The sequence below is a fragment of the Lethenteron reissneri genome, chromosome 22 (assembly GCF_015708825.2).
Source record: "Lethenteron reissneri isolate LAM-NWPU_2019-01 chromosome 22, ASM1570882v1, whole genome shotgun sequence".
Lineage (NCBI taxonomy): Eukaryota > Metazoa > Chordata > Hyperoartia > Petromyzontiformes > Petromyzontidae > Lethenteron > Lethenteron reissneri.
The window spans coordinates 9,380,394-9,403,895 of record NC_083800.1 but is presented as its reverse complement, the minus strand read 5'-3'; positions in this window follow the sequence as shown (position 1 = coordinate 9,403,895).

Genomic DNA, 23,502 nt, shown 5'->3' with positions numbered 1-23,502 from the left:
CAGCCAGCACTCCGGGAATATGCAAATCCCAGTCAAGTTGGGACTCGCTGACCTAATAACTTAACATCGAGGTCAGAGTCCTGTGCAGCCGCTCAACCATGCCATCCGTCTGTGGGTGAGATGGTGATGTGCGTACTTTGTTTGTTCGCACCAAATCACGTATCTCGCGCAGCAATTTCAAGGAAAAATGTTTGCCCTGATCGGAAAAAAGACGTTCGGGAGCACTCTTGTCCATTATGTAGCCATTGAGGAATGCCTCAGTGATCGTCGCCGCCGACTGGTTGGGAAGCGGCCAGGCCACCGGCCATCGTGAAAAGTACTCAGCTCCCACTAGCAAATATGTATTCCCACGTGGGGTAGTGGGAAATAGACCAAGAATGTCCAAAGCAACCAGTTCCTTTACGCAAGAGATCTGAATCAATTGCAATGGTGGACAACAGGATTTCGCTGGCGGTTTCCATCGTGCGCAGTATACACAACCTTTCAACAAATTAGTGACATCTTCCGCCATGCCAGGCCAGAAGAAGTCCAGCTGAAGTGTGGCCAATGTCTTATGCACACCCAAGTGCAACAGTCGCTCGTGTACCGCCCAAATGACGTTACCCCGCAGGGCAGTGGGCACAACAATATTATAACGGCGCAACCCACCGTCCCAATGCATGAGCAGTCCACCTCTCAAAGTAACAGAGGCAACACCCCGTCGATCTGCACCCCCATCAGCCTCCCTGACCTGGCGTCGCAATTTATTCAGGGATGCATCCTTAACCTGGAGGTGCCCCCATTCTTCATAGTCCAAGCCAATGACGGCTTCGCGCATCACCGGACCCTCAGCCACCTCAGAGATTCCAACCTCGGCCGATGCCGCAAGGGGAGGGGGCGAGTGCTCGGTGGGTGGCTTACAACGCCCATAGCCCCAAAAACATGCGCACCCATCGCTCGTTGGTAACTGCGACAGCGCATCCGCGTTCGTGTGTCGGGAGCCTTTACGATACGTAACAGGAAAAGAATAGTCGTGGAGGACCTCCAACCAAAGTGAAAGTTGGCCCAACGGCTGTTCAATACACAGCGCGTACTGCAACGCTGCATGGTCAGAGCTCACCTCAAAGCGTCTACCATACAAATAGGGATGCGGTGTACAAAAGGCTGTTTTGGGCTTAGAGGCTTCATCTAGTGGCAACTGCCAAAACCAGGACAGGAGGTCAAGAGTGGAAAAAACCGTGCTCCTGCTAGAGCATCCAGAGAGTCATCCATCCGAGGTAGAGGGTACGCGTCAACAACAGAGATCTTATTAAGCTTACGGAAGTCAACACAGAAGCACAAGCTACCATCCTGCTTTTAACAAGTACAATTGGGGCTCCCCATGGGCTGGTGGACGGTGAAATAATATCCGCGGCTAACATTTCGTCAACCGCCAGCCGAACGTGTTCTTTTCCGTAGAGCTCAGCCGGTAGGGATTCTGCTGGATGGGAGCGGCGTCACTCGTACCAATGTGATGACTCAAAAGCGTAGTGCGGCCGATGTCAAATTTCCCTTTGCTAAAAACATAATAAAATTCGTGCAAAATCGCCCTCAATTTCCCCCTCTGGACCTCGGACAATTCCGCATTTTCCGAACAAAGCTTATCTAGCCACCCTTCATCAGATCTCTTGTGCGGCCGTTTATTTGACGCGGCACCCACACTGACAATGATGCATCCCTCATGAAGCACTGGCGGCTCATGAGCTAGCACGGTACCTTCTTGATTGACCGACGTCTCTAACCCTGCATTAAGGACCTGAATAAAGGGTTCCTTACCGTTGGATACCAATATCTGGGCCCCTACTAATGTCAATCCACTACTGACTTTATTAGAGGGTGCCAAGAGGATTCCTCCCGCTGTCGCCTCCTGGTCTAGCGGCTTCCACAGTCGCAAGGGGACCAACATTTGCGCGCCAGGGGGAATCTTAACCAGTCCTACGTGCAAGTGCCTGCACGGTAACGTAAGCTGTGTACAAGCGAATGGGAGTAAGGAAAAAATGCCATTTGATGGGTGGATGGTAATTCAATGCACCATTGGTCGATCAAAATTTTCAGGGGCATCCTCCCCAAAAAGTCAGTCCTGAGTAAGCAAGGAATAGCAAGGGATGTTGACACAAGAACCGGCCCTGTCAATTTGACATCCGCAATGTACGTTTGCAGCAAAGCAGGGAGCTTCGACAGGACATAAGATGTTATAAATCAATGGTGGTCACTGATGCACCGGTATCAACGAGCATCCTGATCTCAACCCCCTCTATCAACCCAATAACAGCATGCAAAACCTGCGGTCGAGGCAACCACTCTATGGGCCAGCTCTGACCATTGACCTGGTCGGAGCAGCCGGTCGACCCATTCAAAGTCCGAACCCTCCCGCACCGACGCACGACCGGCACAGAACCCGAATGAACAACATGGGTGAGGTGGAATCAGGGGAGGAGTGTGTGATGTGTTGTGACTCGCCTTTGGGTGTAGTGAAGTAGAGGACGGTCAGGCGGATGACGGTGGTGGTCCGGTGAGGCATCGTCGCGGCATGCGGCAGCCCAACGAGACGTGTCCTGGCAGGCCGCAGTTGTAGCACACGACGAGCCCGCTCCCAGGATGAGATGTCTTCCGTCATCGTTGGTCATCTGCCTGTCGCACCATGCCATCCTCTCGCTAGCCTCCACGCTGGGTCGATGCGCAAGCTGGGACGGGCTCCACCTCTTCAGGTGTATCGCGCCTCACGAGGTGCGGTACACGCCACCAACACCTTGTGCTGTTGCAAGAGCTGTTGCGCCTGGATGCATCTTGCAACCTTGATAGACTATAGATCGTCATCGTCGACAGCTGGCAGGACGATGTTGAGGTCCTTACCTAAAGCCAGCAACCTCTTGAGGGCCAGTGAGTTGACTCCGTCGTAGTCCATCTTTGGAAAGGCAACCTTCGCTAGCACCAAAAGTGCGCTACGGAAGAAGAGGGGCATCTTGGTTTCCCCTTTTCTTTGCGTAGTGAACCTGTGGCGCACGTTCGATGGCGGCTCGTAAATTGCCACCATCTGGTCAAAGGCTTGAGTCAACATGGCCCTCTCCGACGGCGGGATGGTGAGAAACGCCGCCAGGGCGTTGTCATCAAGGGCGGCGGGCAGTGCTCTCAGTGCCTCCGCCTCCATCCACCCTGCCAAGTTGGCGTTCGTCAGGAACCGCCGCTTGAAGGCCACCCAGTCGCCTCCGGTGGCTGTAAATTCTTTCACGAAAGGCAGTGATCGCCGGAGAGATGGAACGTCCACATGCGTATTCGACGCATCTTCGGATTTGGCGGGCTCCGCGCTCCGATCTTCTGACAAGATGGCAGCCTCAAGTGCGGGCTGCGCTACCAAGGTTCCCGCTTGGCGAGAAATGGCGGCGGAAACTTTATTTCCGCGTGGCTCCGCTGCACCTCCGTCCACCGCTGGCTCCTCAGGGTGGAGTTCCGCGACGATGGACGTCGAGGCTTGGAGGAGTTCCGCAAGGTGGGGAATGTGCCGGATGGCACACGCATGGTTCGCTGTGCCGCCGACAGCACCTCGCCTCCCTCCTCCAGGGTCGCCATCCCCGGGGCTGTTTGAGGGATGAGGTCTTCATCTTCGTTGTCTGACATTCTGGTACGTAGTCTGCGTCGCATATTAATGACCTAAGATTTCTAACTTTACTAGAGAATGTTTGGCTACTTTCGACACCAGTTCAAGTGAGTTCAACTGAGTCGCAGACGCACTTCTTGGAGGCAACACATTTTTTAAAACCAACACACGGAGTACTACCCCTTCACACATTAACAACCTAGGGTGGTGGACCACCAGGCTAACTGCGCTAATTACACTGAAATTGTCTACGACGGACCGGACTCTGGCTCGGGTTCAGGTCCACGTGTTGGTGTCTATTGTCGGACGTAGAACGTAGAATGTAGATTCTTCAGGATGAACAACAGCAGCCGGTCCTGCTCGGGGACCCAGCTTATATCCTCTGTGGCGGGGCTGGCTCCACCCTTCGCGATGACCACCTTCTAGAATCCTCTAGCAGGTTCTCGACCCTGACAATGACCACCCCTAGCCCCCACCTGGGGCCCCTGTGTAGACTTTGCCGGTAACGTGTCCTTCGGGGTCAACCAGAGTGCCATGGCCCTTGGTAACCCCATTCCCATGGCCGGCACTCTCATACCCTATCCTGTAGGGGTCGGTACTGCACGGAGAGCGTGGTGCCACTCAGCACTGGTAGACAGCACTCACCGAGCCCCTCTAGGGCCGGTACTGCACCCACATATACGTGGTGCCCACAATGGCAATACATCGCACGCCATGCCTCTCTAGAGCCGGCATTACACAGTGACATCCGCAATGTCACTCACATACACAAACTAGTGAGCATGCGCTGCACATCTGGACTTTTTTCTAACAATAGTAGCAAACGATGCAACCGTGATAATAAAACGATTGCCAGCATGCATTTAGGTTTTTGCACGTGAAAACTAATTATGAAAAGAAGAATTATAATGTTTTGTTGCCAACACCACCATTACAAAACTGTACGAGATGGATTTTAGGACACCATGTGGTACAATATGACAAAGTAATTATCAAAATATTAATAGGTAGAATTTGGACATGAAATGGCAGTGCAGAGATCAATTCACTGCACCATGAATATTTCATCTCAGTTTAATTTTCAGCCATAGCTTACAAGAATCACGAGTGATATCTGAACCGGTCCTGGCCCCACCAATTCACTAGTCTGTACTGACTGGCGTCTTGAAGTAATGTTCAAACAACCACCAAAGACTGACATGATGTAGGGAGGCTTTTATCCAGCATTGTATTGAAAAGGGGACTGTATATTTTAGCATTCTACAAATTTCTGATTTTTTTCCTGAAAGGTACTGACAGCATATTGAGAGGTAAAATAAATGGAAGGCTATTTGGTGAAATTGCACGAATCCTGAAGCCAGCACTTACCAAGTGCCTCTTTACTATGTCTGACTCTTGATCACAGAAAATTACTATGCCCACTGGCCAGAATAAGCTATTATAAAGTCCTAAATCTTTACGAACAAAAACTCTCTATGCTTTTATAATGATGCCCGTCTGTCGAGGTTATTTAAAGATGTGCCGTGATTCACGAATGCAGGGTATTGTACAGATAGCATATAAAAGTACTTGAAGAATCCTGTGGAAATCACGAGTTAGTTTTTTCATTTCTTTGGGTATATGTATAGTTTGGAAATATACTTATTTTCCCAAATGTATTCTTATAGAACTCAGGTATTTATAACTTTATCACTAGCAATGTTGGTATAAACACAATATGATTGTGCTCAATGAACTAAAATTCCAATACACTTCATGAGAACATAAACAAACTAAATTTGGCAAGAAACATAAATAAAAATGTTTTTACAATATTACATGACTAGCATTTCAAAGAATAAATTCATTTGAAAAACACAAATGTGGAAAGTTTATTTATCATATATAAATATTGCATTAGCTTTGAGTGTTAAGCTCAAGGGAGCCAATGCCTTTGGCACCACCACAAGCCATACCCTCGGGGTATTGAACTATAAAAAAATTTCTATGGAGATATCCCAAACGGCACAGCTTTCCCACAGATTAAATTATGCAAATAATTGTAAACAAAGTGCAAGTTGAACCCTTTAGGATGCTGTGATTCCCTTCGTCACAAGGATTTCAAATGCACTTTAGCTATGGACATGGAAATGCTCACTTTTTGCCACACTGCTGTCAACGCGTATTTACAGTACATAACTGCTGAAGTGACGTCGGTGGCAGTCTTTGTATTAATTCCATCACACCAAGTCACGATTGTCAAAATATATCCGAGGTCATCTGAACAAAAAGCATCTCTACAGGCATATACCAAAACAGAGAATCATAAATTACTACAATCACAATTTTTCCAAATAATTAATATTTACATAATTGTCATTATCATCGGCCATTGTCAATCCACTGCTGGCTGAATGCCATACCATTAGGATCCAATATGGTCCGGCGATGCCACAATCCCACCTACTTCTTCGAATTAACCGATTGTATCACTCCATCTCCATAGTGAATGTCCTGTCATGTCTAAGCAGCCTACATTCATAATATAAAAAATGAAAATGTACGTCCGATTTAATTGTCGTAATTGATAGTCTCATAAAATAAATGTATGGTGTGAAAACGCAAAATAATAACTGGGAATTCTAGCTTTCAAGTCATGGCAGAATGACAATGAGTTAAAATAAAATACCATTTGGTTGTTGCAATTATAAAAGCTATTTTCCTTCCATACATGAATTATCTTTTGTAAAGTATTGTATCATATACGCTATATATGTAAATATGTATTAATTTCGCCCCGTACTAAGCTAATCGTGCTAATTGGAGTGATAACCTAAATTGTACGCAAACAAAATATGAGTGAGTTTATCCACAAATTTGTTTACCAGATTGCCAGTACAATAGAAGTAATTTAAACAATGAGCAAGTTCTTAAAACCCCCCACCTTTATCCATACAAGGTTTACCACAGTTAGTTGGTCAAATTTCAAGTGTACAGTATTTAGTTTAAACGTGTGAGAACCCAAGCGAGCATGAAGGTCTTTATTGACAAGAGTGACCTGGGGCATGTCAGCCAGCAGAGGTAATTATATTATATTATTGCATACGGCAATATTTTCAGCAGCGTGTTGTCCTTCTCATGTACCTTCAATTAGCACGCTTGACTACATATGGCGCGAAAGAAGTTAAACATAACATTAAATATTCAGGTGGAAAGCACTTTGTGGTGGTTTTAGAAAGATTTGTTTGAAATCTCAAGTCATGGAAATATGCCTCCAATAAAGCTAGGTCAGCTGTTCGAGCATTGACATTATCCTCAAGTTTTGTTGTCCTATGCAGCAAGGGTTATGTCATCTGCAATTAGTAAATGTGCAAGATTATGTACATGACAGGCCACTTATGTTAATTAGTGACGGTGCAAGTACAGAGCATTGAGTGAGGCTCTTATTCATAATTATCTTGCGGTGGTATTTACCAGCGAGGTGTAACCTGAATGTGATCGTTGCTGAGCATCGCATCGATTAGGTGTACAGTAGAATGGCATCTGATTAATTTAGCCTCACTTCAGGAGCAGGCCACGCTGCCAAAAATTGTCAGAGGTAGCAGATAAGTCAATCATTTTTGTGCCAGTTTTGTGTTGATGCTAGAGACCAGTTGCAATGAGGGTGGTGAAGGCAACGATCTGTTCACAGCAGCTATGCTCATTTCAAAACCCGGCTTGTTCGGGAGGCAGTTAGAGGTCAATAATAGGGGAAAGTCTGACAAGCATGGTGCATTCCGTTCATTTTTAGGTGGAAAACATGATGGATATATATCCATCAGCCAGGGTGCAAGTCTTGTGGCTTTATGCATTTCAGAATGGTGATGGCTTTAGCTTTCTTACATTCTTTTTGGATTTTGTCTGTATGACGTTGAAGGGATTGGCGAGGCATTGTTGTCCATATAGTGTGAGGTTCTATAGGAACTCATGACACAGGCCATCATATCGTAGTGCCTTGTTGGGCTTTGTTGCCCTGAGGTATGCTACCAAATCAGTGACAGTGCATGGTCTTGTTAGATCTGTTGCTTGTGGTAAGTGATGCATGAGGATGGTGAATTGTTTCCAGACTGCTCTTTTGGTGAACTTTGTACAGAATGGTATGTGGGAAGCAACAGCGTTCGCTGTAGTTTTTTGTGGTGGTGCTCTGTTCGTTTTGAGGCACCTGGGTTCTAGATGAGCTGCTACACTTTACTGCTGTAGTGAGTCAAGTCCAAAGTCACGTAGGTAAAACATAAAAATTAATAAAAGTAAAATAAAATAAAAATCACGACGTTTCGGAGGCAACACAAGCTTCCGTCTTCAGGTGGAACCGTCACAGCCACGACAGCTGTATCAAGTAAATGAGAGATTGCAGGAGCTACCACTCCGTTTATATAATGGTTGGAGAAGGAGGGGGTAAGGGCCAAATACAGCACACTTTTTATTAATATGGTAAGGTGAGGCTTAAGAGGGTGAGCCTTTGTTATGGAGAGGTACGGTTTGTGACTCAACCTGTGACAAGGAGACAACCACTAAACATGGTAAGTTAAATCTTTTTTGCATGGTTAATCACATCTTTACAATGATTACTCAGTTTGTAACCGTCATCACGGTTGAAATTATGTCTGTGTTTGTATATTTGTATGGCTTCGTGTACTTACCATGTTTAGTGGTTGTCTCCTTGTCACAGGTTGAGTCACAAACCGTACCTCTCCATAACAAAGGCGACCCTCTTAAGCCTCACCTTACCATATTAATAAAAAGTGTGCTGTATTTGGCCCTTACCCCCCCCCCCTTCTCCAACCATTATATAAACGGAGTGGTAGCTCCTGCAATCTCTCATTTACTTGATACGGCTGTCGTGGCTGTGACGGTTCCACCTGAAGACAGAAGCTTGTGTTGCCTCCGAAACGTCGTGATTTTTATTTTATTTTACTTTTATTAATTGTTATGTTTTACCTACGTGACTTTACCGAAAAAACCTAAAAATATGAATCCTTGCAGTCACGAAAGCTTCAAATCTAGAGTCAAGTCCAAGTCTACAATGATGTCTTCCCAACGTGCAGAGTTCAGGAGCCCCCAGTCGAGTGGTGCCCTCATCATGGCTATCAGTTCTGATTTTTTTCAAGAGTTGTTCTGTTTCTAGTTGCCAACATGGGGTATCACTCTTCCGATAATTACCCTCAAGATGATGGGGTTTTTGCGGCAGACGTCAATTTTTTTTACGAAGATATAAACGTTTTCAGACTTTGGCTTTCAATTGGGCTTTGGTTTCCTTTTCACAGCCAGGCCAATTGGTGTTCCGACAGTTCCAACATGGCCATGGTTTTGAGGTTATGACCGGCATCTGTAATCCAATGTGCATCTGTGTTGGCAATTCGTCGCTGTCCTTTTTCCAATCGAGCTGAGTGAAGTGTGCCTGGTTGGTTAGGGTCATATATAAGGATTGCGTCTTGTGTCGATGACCATTCCTCGAGCTTCTCTCCATCTTCGTCACTTTCTGAGTAGCCCTTTTGTGTGTGGTGGCTGTCGAAGTCACCTGCATTATACACCCGAGTGGCGCACTGCCAGAAGTGGCGGATTATATACATTGATGACCATCACATGACCAATTGTGACAGTTATTGTCGATTTGCTGTCACTTGTGGTGGTGGGCCTGAAAGCATAGTCCTTTAGGCCTTACCAGTTGAATGTGACGAGGCCATGTTGAGGGTGGTAATGGCAGCAACAAGGGGGCAATGATGCAATGTATGATCCCTATTGAGTAATTTGTGGGTAATTTTCTAACGTGGAAAATGTAGACCCCGACTCCGAGAAACAATAGCCTTCTTGTGCAGATATTTAACATTCACTATGAAGCAGATAGCGCGTATTAATATGGTTGTTACACTCACAGTAATGATCAGGGTGGCCATTGGATTAGAACATGAACCTCTGCAACAAGCAATGAAGATGCTACTACTCGGTCATGTGAACACCCATGTCAACGATTGGCAGATCACGTGGGGAGATGAAGTATGGGTATTCCCACCTCTTCCAAGATATCTGGAAAGTACAGATGAGTAGACCAAATAATCTATAGAGGGCCATCTAGCAGTGGCCCTTCTGCCAGCAGTGCTGTGAGCTAGTTAATTCAGGGCTGCACCTCTATATTTTAAACATGTCAACATAAATGTTCCCATTCAGCTGGACACCAAAATGTGAATGTTCAGGTCAGATATTCAAAAAAAAGAATTACATTCAATATGTGCTCAACAAAATGTAACCACACAAAACATTTCAAGAACCCATGACCCTTTTATCCCCAGGTTCCATGACTGGCTCCAAGCACTCACCAACCCACAAAAGAGTACATATTGGTTTCAAATAAAAATGTACATCATAAAAATAATTAAGACATTCATTATGAGCTGCCTTGCCTATTTAAACCTTCAATATCCCTGGAAACATTAATTTTTAAATGTCATGTGCAGAATACAAAAAGTATACATAATTTTTCAGTCTATTCAATATAATCTATGCATTTCCTATGAAGTCAGGACAATATTGTTTGCACTCAGGAGATTATTAATTAACCATATTCAATTGCAGCCTTCTGTAAATCGACTCCTTGATGAAGGCCTCCCCATGTCATGTCAGTTCATGGAGTTGCATGATCATACCTCACCATGTTAGTCAGTTACAGTCAGTTAAAGGGATTAGGGTAGACGAGGACCGTTTTAAATATCATCTCCGTTGATGTTAGCCATGGCCAGATTCCAAGCGTCTGCACTAATCACTATGCCACTAACCTATCCAGTTGATAATGAGTACCTTGAAATTTAATATTATCAAGCGTTTTCATCAATATAATGTATTTGTTTTGTTATCTTAAGAGTATACTAATTTTAAATGGTGTGCTTCGCTACATAGTGAAACTGCCGGTTGCTTTTAAGAGGATTAGTTAAAGAGGGGATAAATATAAAGTTGCGCGTGAGTAATATGATTATGGAAAAACAAATGAAATTTTTTGCATATTTTGGTGGAACACTAATCCTTTTGTGTTTAAACACTCTCTTGCGCGCTTAACCTCATTAAAACCTGGTCTCAAACTCCAGGTCATTGTCCTATTCTGTGCTGAAATGTTAAGCATTATTTTTCCGTGTTACTTTTAATACTGTCTAACACGTTTTCAATACAAATTAAAACTAAAAAAAGATAAGGGCTCTGGTTTTTTTCCATCTCACCTTAACATTCTTGAATAAAACATGATGCTTATCAATAGAGGATACATATAACTGCCTTTTTAATTGCTGAAAATCACTGTTTGCGGCTATAATTCAAGATTGAAATCACGATACCAACACATATGAGTGCCGAGTTTTACTGGCCCTCCGAGGCTGGAACTAATTTCATTCTAGCTTTTAACAGATAAATGTGTGCATTCATTTCAAGGGTGAGACCAGTAGATATCAGCCTGAAAATATAAACCACAATGGATTGCTGTAAAACTTAAAATCGACTTCCTTCGCCCTTTATACCAAGTGACAGGAAGTTAATACTTTATACAAAACTCTTTGGTTCTTTCAGTAAAGTCACGTAGGTATGATACAAATAAAAGCGAGTTAATGGACACTGGCTGCATAGTAAGAAACACTGTTGCCATGCATGGCACTGTGACAGTCTAAAATAAATTCTAATCATTTTCAATGCGGATTTCAATGTCATTGAAATACCTTTAACAGTAACAGTTCACAATCTGACAATAAATACAATCAATTTAAATATATTAAACGCCAATTAGATGTAATTACTCGTAATTGCTACATATTTGGATTCAATTAACTTAAATGTATTTCAGAATGTGTGGCTTTTAACCTAAATGTTTTGAGTGCAATTGTCAAGTTGATGTCCGCACATTAACGCCACACAATTTGGACCTTTTTTTGGGTGATAGCAGCATATGCAAGAATTCATAACCCGCCTGTGAGTTGTAAATGTTAACAAGTGAGACAATATTTATGTTGAGGATTATGCACAATAAACCATTATGCACAGATAATGTGCAGTAGCTCAACTCGTCTGCCATGTTAATTAAGTGAAGGGATAACCTTTATGTTTTCTAAACAAAGTGCATTCTAGTTCAAAGAATGGTTCAATTTATTTGCACCTTAATTAGTTTGTTAATGGATACTGTGATCACAGCTGTAAATTAGGTACCTTCCATTAGCCATTCAATGTAAGACTGCATGCTCATACTGATCGACAATGCATCACGTGACAAAGAGGTGATTCCATGGCGTTAGGCACAAACGTTGGAGAGTTCGTGCCGCTGGGCATTACAATAAATTGTGGTGCAGACCTGTTTGTGCGCCTTTTTTTATTGTAATGCCACTTAAAATGGCCGCACATACATTTTCATGATTCGATTAGCATAATTACCATTTGGTCAGAAATATTAATAACAAATGTAAAAAAGAGTTCAAATTACAATTCGGTGCCAATTTCTGCATTTAAAATACGGGACAATTTCAGGGAATTGGTAGTGCATTTTACATTGAAATTTCAGATTTCCAGGACATAACAGTTTTGCTTCTAAATGTTAAACATGCTGTCATTTCTATAGATAGAGCATTATAGACCAACATTAAATTAAACGGGAATGATCTTGCTACTCATTGTGCATTGGAAATGCATTGACATTATCGACGAAATAACCTTTAACTTATTTCAGATACGAGCTGTGGCCTAAATAATTTAGTTTACTTAATCCAGTCAAGACTGTTTTAAGAAAACTACCAGGTATTATTTTGTTAGTATTATAGAAAGTACTGTAACATATAGAAATGCACACCAGCGTTTGGTAAGCAAATGCAAATAGAAAAGGACTACCATACAAAATATATAGCATGCCTATGATGACTGCAAAGAATAAGACTTTAAAAAATACAAAGCTGACGCAAAACTGCATGCATTGTTGGTGAATCTTGTCAAGGAAATTTAAATAAAAGTACACATTCATAATTTAGTTCAGTTATATATTTACAATTGCGAGTGTCGCACTGATATTTCCACCAAATTTATGAATTTACATACCATTCAAAACTATTGTCACACAGCAATCTTAGAAAACACAAATCTAATTATCTTAGTATCTAAATTTGACAAGTTTTATTGAATTAGGATTAAACTATTTTATTGAGATGTATTTAGTTTAAAATGTTATTTTGCAGGCACACAAATTAGCAGTTAAAAAAATGTTAAATATGGCATATGCTAAGACGAAGGGGAAACATCTAAATTTTTGTAAATCAACCTGACTGCCCATAATAACTGGGCCCTGCTCAACAGGTACCAAGCAGGCCAAAACCCATGTGGAGATTTAAAGCCTGCACAGATGGGACTGAGACGACAACGCTGAACTGGCGATGCAAGACAGACGATGAGGCCACACATTGTTGAAGACTGTCCGATAACCGAGTCTAGTGACGGTCTGAAAATTACGACAACAAAACCACCGCCGCATTCTGATGAAGCCGATGCCTGGCACACGTTTACTATAAGACTCCCAAATCACCAGGTCATGAGTTCAAGTCCTGGCCAGGAAGCGCTCAGCACATTGTAACTTTTTGGACTGGTAAAATAAGCTGAACCTGGTGGACGCCACATTGTGGTAAGTCAACAGCAGTTGGTCCTGTGCAGAGACTGCGTCTTTGCCATCGGAATGTGTCATGTTCAACGTTAGCAGCTCGGGTCCTTCTAAAGAGATTGCCATTACCCATTTATTACACTATGTAACACAATTTTTCTTCCTGGGTGGTAAGTGTTATTTCGTAATTGCTTATGCCTAAAAAGTATAGAAAATGGCTATTATTCCCCACGAACTTTTGTGACCAAGAAAGTGATATTTATAAATGTACCTATTTTCAATAAGAAACACGGGCGAATTTGTGTATTTTCGTTCACATAAAGTCAGAAAAAACAACATATGAATCAAAATTAACATGTATTTATACTACAGTAATGCAAAAATGACTAAAAACGATTTAGAAGTGAGTAGTTTTTCGAGATTTACGATTATACTGTAAATCACTTTCACGAATCAGCCCCGAAATGCAGTTTCCCATCATGCTCTCGTTATACTGTCCTTGGTAGTGGCGTTCAAAGTCCGGTATATCCTGGTGGAAGCGCTCGCCTTGCTCCTCCGAATATGCTCCCATGTTCTCCTTGAATTCATCAAGATAATCAAGGATATGAACTTTAAGGGACATCCTACAGCCCATTGTGCCGTAGTTCTTCACCAGAGCCTCAACCAGCTCCACATATTTTTCGACCTTGTGATTGCCCAGGAAGCCACAAACCCCTGCGACAAAGCTGTCCAAAGCCGCTTTTTCCTTACTAGTGAGCTTCTTGGGGAATTAATTGCACTCCAGGATCTTCTTTATCTGTGGTCCGATGAAGACACCGGCTTTGACCTTTGCCTCATACAGCTTTAGAAAGAAGTCATGAAGGTACTTGAAGGCTGCCGACACCTTATCTACAGCTCTGACAAATTGTTTCATACGGCCCAATTTGATGTTCAGTGGTTGTATCAGCACCTTCCTGGGGTCCACAAGTGGCTCCCACGTGACGTTGTTCTTCCCCACCAAGAACTCATTCCGCTGTGGCCAGTCTCACCTGTGCTAGTGAGCCTTGGTGTCCCTGCTGTCTGAAAGGCAAAGATAGCAGGGAAACTTGGTAAAACCACCTTGGAGACCCATCTAGAATGCCACCATTTTGAAGTCTACGATGACCTCCCAGTCGTACTCATCATATTTCAAGGCATCCTGCAAGGTCTTGATGTTGTTGCAATCCTCTTTGAGGTGCACCGAGTGAGCCAGGGGAAGAGATGGGTACTTGTTACCATTATGGAGCAGCACGGATTTGAGGCTCCTGGATGAGTTGTCAATGAAGAGGCACCACTCATTCTGGTTACAGGCGATTCCGATTGCCTCGAACAGACTGGTCACATTGTGGCAGAAGCAGAGCCCATCTTGACGGGTGAAGAAGCTGCACAAAGGTTGGTGATGCTTCCTCTGATCTGCAACTTGCACACTTTCATCCAACAAGTTCCACTGCTTGAGCCTAGACATCAAAAGCTCAGCATTGGACTTGGTGAGACCAAGATCTCTGATCAAGTCGTTGAGGTCTTTTTGGTTGTGGTAGTATGGGTTTCTCTCCTCAGCTCCACCTGAAATTGTCATCTGGATCTACGTCTTACTCGCTCTCTGACTTGCTGCTCTCTTCTAAAGACGGCCGCTCTCTCTCCGGAGGAGTGGGTATGGGGAGATCATGGCAGTGTGGCACCGGGGCGATGGATGAAGGTCCGGATACATGATAGCAGGTGCATTCTTCTTCTTGGTTCTTTCGGTAAAGTCACGTAGAAGAGAAATAATAAAATAATAAAAATAAAACATAATAAAATACAATTCTCACGACGTTTCGGCCACAATGCAAGCAGCCATCATCAGGTGAAGAACAACAGGTCTGTCGGAAAGACAGCGTCTGAATGAACACCACCAAGCTTGGCAGCGTATATTTAAGCTGGGTTTAGAGGAGGAAGGGCGCCTTGACAAAGGAATTTGCATATCAACAGAGGAATCTTCTTGGTTCTTTCGGTAAAGTCACGTAGAAGGGAAGTAATAAAATAATAAAAATAAAACATAATAAAACAATTCTCACGACGTTTCGGCCACAACGCAAGCAGCCGTCCTCAGGTGAAAACCAGGTCCGTCGAGGCGACAGAGTCTGAATGAAACAGCACACGAGCTTGGAGCATATATATAAGCTGGGCGCATTGACAAAGGAATTTGCATATCAAAAGGAATTTAGCATATTTATGGGAAATGCAGGAATGTGATTAGTACTGCATATGCATGTGCATTATGCAGGATTAACAGCATCAAAGGGAGCTGCAGTTACTGCTGCTGCTGCAGTTGCTGCTGCTGCAGTTTCTGCTGCTGCTGCAGTTACTGCTGCTGCTGCAGTTGCTGCTGCTGCTGTTACTGCTGCTGCTGCACTTGCTGCTGCTGCTGCAGTTGCTGCCTTATCCATTTTAATATAACACTTTAATATAACACAAAATGGATAAGGCAGCAACTGCAGCAGCAGCAGCAAGTGCAGCAGCAGCAGTAACAGCAGCAGCAGCAACTGCAACAGCAGCAGCAACTGCAGCAGCAGCAGAAACTGCAGCAGCAGCAACTGCAGCAGCAGCAGTAACTGCAGCTCCCTTTGATGCTGTTAATCCTGCATAATGCACATGCATATGCAGTACTAATCACATTCCTGCATTTCCCATAAATATGCTAAATTCCTTTTGATATGCAAATTCCTTTGTCAATGCGCCCAGCTTATATATATGCTCCAAGCTCGTGTGCTGTTTCATTCAGACTCTGTCGCCTCGACGGACCTGGTTTTCACCTGAGGACGGCTGCTTGCGTTGTGGCCGAAACGTCGTGAGAATTGTTTTATTATGTTTTATTTTTATTATTTTATTACTTCCCTTCTACGTGACTTTACCGAAAAAACCAAGAAGATGAATCCCTGCAGTCACGAAAGCTTTAAATCGAAATTCAACAGAGGAATTTAGCATATTTATGGAAAATGCAGATATGGGGTCTGAAAGTCACCGTAAACGTGAACACAATCAGTTAAGATCCAAAATGGTTTAATACATCCTTCCAATGATTGCTGAGCCAGAATCCATCTTCTCGGTTGAAATTGTCTCTGTGTTTGTATATGTGGATCGCCTCATGGTAGCCAGATGGCTTGCAGAGAACCTCTGTCTGGGAAAAGGTGCATTCTTGCCAGTCCAACGTTTGGAAGGGTCCACCATGCAGAAGTAGCAGTTGCTTGAGTGGTCAGTGGGTTCCCACCAAATCTCTGGATAGCAAACTTCATGGCTCTCTTTTCCCCTCTGTCCTACAAAAATACATTTATTTCACCCATGGCAAATGTGTAAGATATTCTCGCATCATTTTTCATACATGATATATGTTTTCAATAACATTGAAAATTGTAAAACATGAAAAAATTAAAAACTTTTACAATTTAAAATTTTTTAACAAGTTTTATAACATAAAATTCTGAGCAACAATTGTCCATCTTACCTTCCAGAGTTTTTTTGCATTGCTCGCAGGTGAAATGAGGTGCCCAGGCTTTGTTTGGATCCCTGACAGGCATGCCGAAATAGGCCTTGTAGGCCCCACACATCTTAGCAGATGCTTCCACAGAGTACTTTTTTGCTCTTGTCTTGATAAATTGGCCGCAGACAAGGCAAAATGCGTCTGCCGGATGCTTGTAGCCTCTTCATGCCATCTTAGAAAAATTTAAATATGTATCCACTTAGGCAGCTGGAACTAAACTGAACTGGTGGGCTTAAGGCCCTTGTATTTACACTACTATTTATATTACTGGAAGGTTTTAGAATGATCTAGAAGTTACTCCATGTTTACTCAGCACTGAATCTATCTGGAATGTTGTGGAAAATAGATATATTTCAAAATATCACTGTCCTGGTCACATAAGCAAAGTTTATTGGGAATAGCAATTTTATGTACTTTTTAGGCATACACAATTAGGAATTAACACTTACTACCCAGGAACAAAAAAAATACAAAAATTGTTACAGTGTTATTTGACCATATTGGATGCACTCATTTGCAACCTCACCTCAAAGAATTAGTTCAACTATCAACAGTAAAAATTGGTAACGAACAAAGTATATGCTAGTCTAGAAAGCAATCAACACTATTTCATGTTATATATTTAACGACTACATTTTATCCATAAGAGGTTTGTTGGGTTAGATCGTGTAAATATATAAATGTATCGTTAAAACTGACTACATTTTGCACTCATTACAGTGTATGTAAAGCCTCGTTTATGATACAATAAGTCATAGATCTTCGTACTGTTGTGAGGGAGGATTCAAAATTACATTTTGGCAAAACCTCATGATTTTTACTCACTGTGAAGGTAGGATGAGCCAGTGATCTTTTTACGATCGGTGTAATGAGTTTTCTGGCTAAAGGCCAAATTAATTATTTTTAATAGCGGATAGGGGAGAGTGGAGGCCATGTTGAGAAAATGAGACGTGCCAAAGATAGCCGCGGTGAGCAGTCTGTGAAGAAGGCCCTTTGCCCCTAATGGCCCCCATAAGAACACCTCCCATTTGTATCAACTTGCCACAAAAACTAACCTTTGATTGAAAGTAATCACTGTACTTCCGCGGTCATAGTTTTTACAATGGGAGCGACCAGAAAAATCAACAAAAGGTCCTAAAGGAAATGCACTAAAGTAATACAGTATAACACAAAATAAAAAAAACACACAAAGCCTTATGGGTTTCTGTGGAAGTATGCTATATACACACACATTGTATAACCCAGCAAAAAATTGGCAATCTCATCAAAACCCAAACGCTTGAGTTAGGGTTGGTCAGCCTTTGCATAATAGAAAATGATATTAACACACAACACCCTCCATAAAAATGTAATATGCTGTAGCAATCTTCAGTATAACACAGACACTAAAAACCCATTGTCTTGGCTAGACTGCCAAGGCAAAACAAATGTTGATACAGTAGTAGTATAATAGTCTGAGTAAACTCATTGGCTAATTTCTCAAGTGTTCCATGTAAAGTTGGACACAAATTAAACACTACATACATTTCAGTCGAACCAGAGGAATAAGCAACAAGCTAAAAACAGTCAAAAATATGCATGGATCAATTTATGCAATACGTAGAGAACGCCTGTATCCCTTTAATCAAAGTAAACTAGATCTTCTAGGAATTTTCAGGGTGGCTCAATTGGGGAAAAGTCAATCTAGGAGATTACTTCAAAACTAATCATCAATCCCAACTCGAGGACTGATGAGGTCTCTCAACCATGAAAATACTGCGAGGCCTTCTGCAAGCGGCAACCCATCACAGCCACTCGATAGCTCTCATGTCACATCACTTCCTGGGTCGCTGACATCAGCCCCCCTTGGTTTAGGTGTGTGCAGAAAAAGAGACTCGTGCATTGAGAACCATAAACTGTGGGTACCCAGACTCCTCGGTCAATCCATCGATCATTAAAATTAATTGGTTGCCGTATTGAGCAGCGTCTCTCACACACACTCCCACACCAAGCGGTGGAGGTGGCAGTGTTAGAGCTACATTTGTTGTGTTCACGCTACAGTGCAAGCCACGGTGCTATAATCAATTTGCGCAAAAATTATGGGCGCATTTGTCACTAGTGTTTCCGCTACTTATTTATCAGTAGGAATGACCGTTTAAGCAGCACTACAGCTGATTGTGTTTTTTTACACTTTATATAAGCATCTAGCACTTTGAACCCCAATATAAACCCCTTCAGCCCTTCATTAATGCAGGGCTGTCCTTCAGTCACCCTTTACCATGCACTAGGCCTGCCCATGATGTTTGCATCGTCGAGGACTTGGGCAGGCTGCAAGGCTATGCCCCGTGCTCTTCGTGTCAAAATAAAAATGCTTACAATTAAAAATTTCTAAAGCATTATTGGCAATTGGGAGTTATCACAATACTGTAGTGTTTGACATAGGCGTCCTGTGCATATTAGTCCCTAAAAAATAATTTTACTTCGATCCTGTAACCAATTACACGATAGCTTGAGACAGCAGGCTTATTTTTGAACAAGTGCACTTGTATTTTTAGCCGTAGGTTAATCAGTTCCTAACCGTGCTTGTGATCTATGCAGTACAGGAAATTGTGTGGGGTGTTTACAATGCAACCAAAGAATATTCCTCAAAACGTTCATCTGAACATATGCAGATACTGCATTTGACAATCACGTTTGATCAGATATAATTTAGAGCGTGTTTTTGTCATATACAGACCATTTTGTCAATTCACAGGACACTTGGATTAATTTCATTTATGATGCATTTAGGACATACCCTTTACTATGCACTGTTTGATTTTCATTTTAAAGCATTACCATTTATTTATTCAACAATTTATCAAAACTGCTTTCCCAGTTTCCCTAATGTCTTTGACTTCCGTGCGTCGAAATGCACTCGTGCTGTTCACCCACAGCTTCGCAGCGTTTTCCTAACGTCTACTCAAGCAAAGATGCAGGAGTAATTTTGCAAACATTACCAAACATGACACTTAACTGCATTACTACATCACATTCTAATACCCATGGTCTTCACTCTAACGAGAACACAGCGTGCATAAAAACATATAGCCAGCTGAATAACACAACTAATTTACTTATGTCACTATTAAATGCACTAATACTATATCAGGTGCTCTGCGTTTAGTCAATATACACCATTTGACTCGCAAAACACACAATTTATGTCAGTGTGCCGATATTACCTAGAAAAGTCATACCAGTACATGTAGACATAGCACTCTTTAGTGGGGGTAAAATGCAAGATACATAATCTGCCATTTTATTCTGTGCACCTAAATGTGCGTATTCGGGTGTTTTGGTATTTGAGGTCAAAAGTGACGTCCAACAGACAAGGAAACCAGCAACATTATTAAATTAACCTATTTTTATATTATTTAATTACCAGGTTGATGAATGGATAGCTGGACAGAAAAACTGTAAAAATGACCTCCAGGATGGATGGGATTTATGACTAGATGCACAGGTGAATAATTGAAAGAATGAAGAAAACTGGATGGACATATGACAAATGAGTGGATAGACTGAGACTGAGAGGAAGACTAATTTCAAGGGCAAGAGGTGGATTGATAGGTGGTACATTACTTACAATCGCTGGATTGTATGGTTGTACACGTGTGGATTAAGGAGCGAGATATGTTTTGTTAATTCTTACCAACTGCCTACACTTAATATTACCTGTGGACACGAAGCTTTGGGTCTGACACTATGTAAAAGTATTACTTTTCTCATTCCCATTCGATGGTGTAGATCATGAGGGAAGTCATCTCATTAAGGCAGCCTTGCCACTGTGCAGAGTAACCCTGCTACACCAGTGCCACCAAAATGTATCCATTGGAAGTGGCTTTTTGGTTCAAAAGCACTCATCAATTCAATTTAAATGTTAATTAGAATTTCTGCGCTACGCGACCACTTTATATTTCTATGCATTTCATATGACTGCTCCACATGTTTTTCTCCAAAAGGTGCATTGTATACCCCTGGATGACGTTTCCAGAGGTGAAGTAGACATCTCCTGCAAAACAGGCAATTAATCAGGAAGAACATTAAATGCCACATTATGTTGTACAGCATCAAAGACCACTGTTTGTATTTTAAGTTAGAATGGCAGTGTTTTTTCATTAAAATATATATAAGGATAAACTACGGTATGAAGTAGATGCAGCGACAGAACAAGAACACAATGAGGAAAGCAGTGTTTTGTAAATAATGACAATTCAAGTTCAAATGAGTTGATTTTTTTTGTAATAAGGCTTTTACTGAAAAGGTAACAAACCCTAATTAACATTATAATTAAGTGTTCCCAGTATTGCTTATATTAAACTAATGGGAAGTACCCGGCGTTGCCCAGGGAAAAAAATATATCTCAAAACTAAAAAAAACATAACATATACACACACACATACTAAGCGATTGTGAAAGCCCGGTGTGCGGTTTGTCTGTCCATTTGTCCGTCAACAAAATTATAAGTCCAAAAAGTTATAGAAAGTGGGGGGTAAATAGTTTATCTAAAAGGTTTCCGAAAATTGTCGACCCCCCCGCCAACTTGAAAAAAATATTTACCCCCACGTAGGCATATATACCTAAACACCCTACATACAATAGAGTGAGTAGTATAGTAGTATCTGTCTCTACAGTAATAACTATTGACTCTGCAGTAGTATCTATTGACTATAGTAGTACCTATTGAATCTATAGTGGTATTTATTGACTCAATAGTATATATTGACTGTAGTAGTAACTACTAACTCCATAGTAGTATCTGCTGACTCTATAGTAGTATCTGCAGACTCTATAGTAGTATCTACCGACTCTGCAGCAGTATATACTGACTATAGTAGTAACTGCACACTTTGGGGTGGGAGGGGGAGAAGAGGACATCACACTTTGAAGAATTACTTCAGCGTTGTATGTCTTTTATTATTATTATTTTACTTTTACACGCTTTTATTTAACTCACTCTCAAATCTTGTAACTCAATTTTTACCCACTTCCCATTGTGGTATCGGCTGCAAACTTGGTATACTTATGTCATACTGATGACAATATTATATTATATCATAAAAAATACAAATATATTTTAAAACATTATTTTACACGCTTCTTATAAACTCACTGTCTGTAGTTATATACTCAAATCTTGTAACTCTACTTTAACCCACTTCCCAATGTCGTATCGACTGCAAACTTGTTATACGTATGTCATACTGATGACAATACTATATTCTATCATTAAAAATTAAAAATATATATTTTTAAACAATCTTTTTTATATGTTATGTTTCGGCTTAGGTCTATCTGTCCACGCTCAACTCACGTTGGCTGTAAATCACCACAGTCCCTTACGTTTTGGCAAGCTTCGGGGCCACTTCCTGGAGTCGTGGAGTTCTGCCATTACTAGTACGGTACATTTAATTAAAGCGTGTTTTTTAAAAAGTATTTTAAATATTACCTTTTTTTTGCATTAAAGCGAATGAGATTTTTCCCCGCCCCCACCGATCGCTCGTGTGCGTTGCTATGGGAACCACGACGTTTCGTGCGTTGCTATGGGAACCGCGACGTTTCGTGCGTTGCTATGGGAACCGGGACGTTTCGTGCGTTGCTATGGGAACCGCGACGTTTCGTGCGTTGTTATGGGAACCGCGACGTTTCGTGCATGCGAAGGTGCGTGCTTTGGCGCGCGCTCAGCGTCGTAATATAATAATAGTACTAAATTGTCAATTTAGCTACTTTAAAGTTAGAAATGTAAACCCCAGTTTGTGAGTTAAAAGCGTCGCAAGTTGCGTACACAGACAGACAGACGGAGAGACACACAGACAGACAAAAAATGGCTTTTATGGGTAAGAATTAAAAGTACTTGCAATAATAATTTACCTAAATACATTTTTACATAAAAGACCCTTTGGCATTGTACCGTTTAGCCATGTTACTTAGGGGGGAAACGTTTAACGTGCTACATGTAAAGTTTGCACACAATAACCCTAATCTTTATAAATTATATAATTATGTATATATTTTTAAGCAATTTAATGATAAATGAAAAAATAACTTTGATCATTACCTGATTAATTAAAATAAAACCCAACGCTTGGTGAAAAATAATCTGACGTTCGCGCGCCAAGATTCGATTCTCTAAATCGAGCAAAGGAATAGAAGATTGTAGATTTCTTTAGAATCGGACAATTCCCGTTTAATCGATACCACAGACGCTCACCAGATATCGATTCTCGCCAGTCCTGTATGCGGGTTGACGCCACACACTTCATGGTCACCTCCCCCCCCCCCAAATACTAAAGTCTATTTATATACCTTTTATATTGTGTACAGTATGGGAGCTACTCACATGCCAAATTTCAAGTTTGTAGCATGTTGGAAAGTAAGCTAAACAATTTCGAACAGGCACACATCCACAAATTTCCCTTTCATAGATATAGATTCGTATGCTTTATTCACGTACATTTTTTACATTTTGAAAATGTTTTAATCCGTTAAATTAATATAAAACATTTAGGTCCTCACCATTGATATGTACATTAAAACAAATCCCATTGCAGACCCCCAAGAAGAGCAGAGGACAAACCTATCATTGCACAGTAACCAGTGGCCCTGAGACGACTATCCCAAGCAATACTGCAAGGGCCCATCTTACACAAGCACCAGACTAAACGATCTTCAGCTATAGATAAATATGTTTCTCAGAATCTTGGGTAA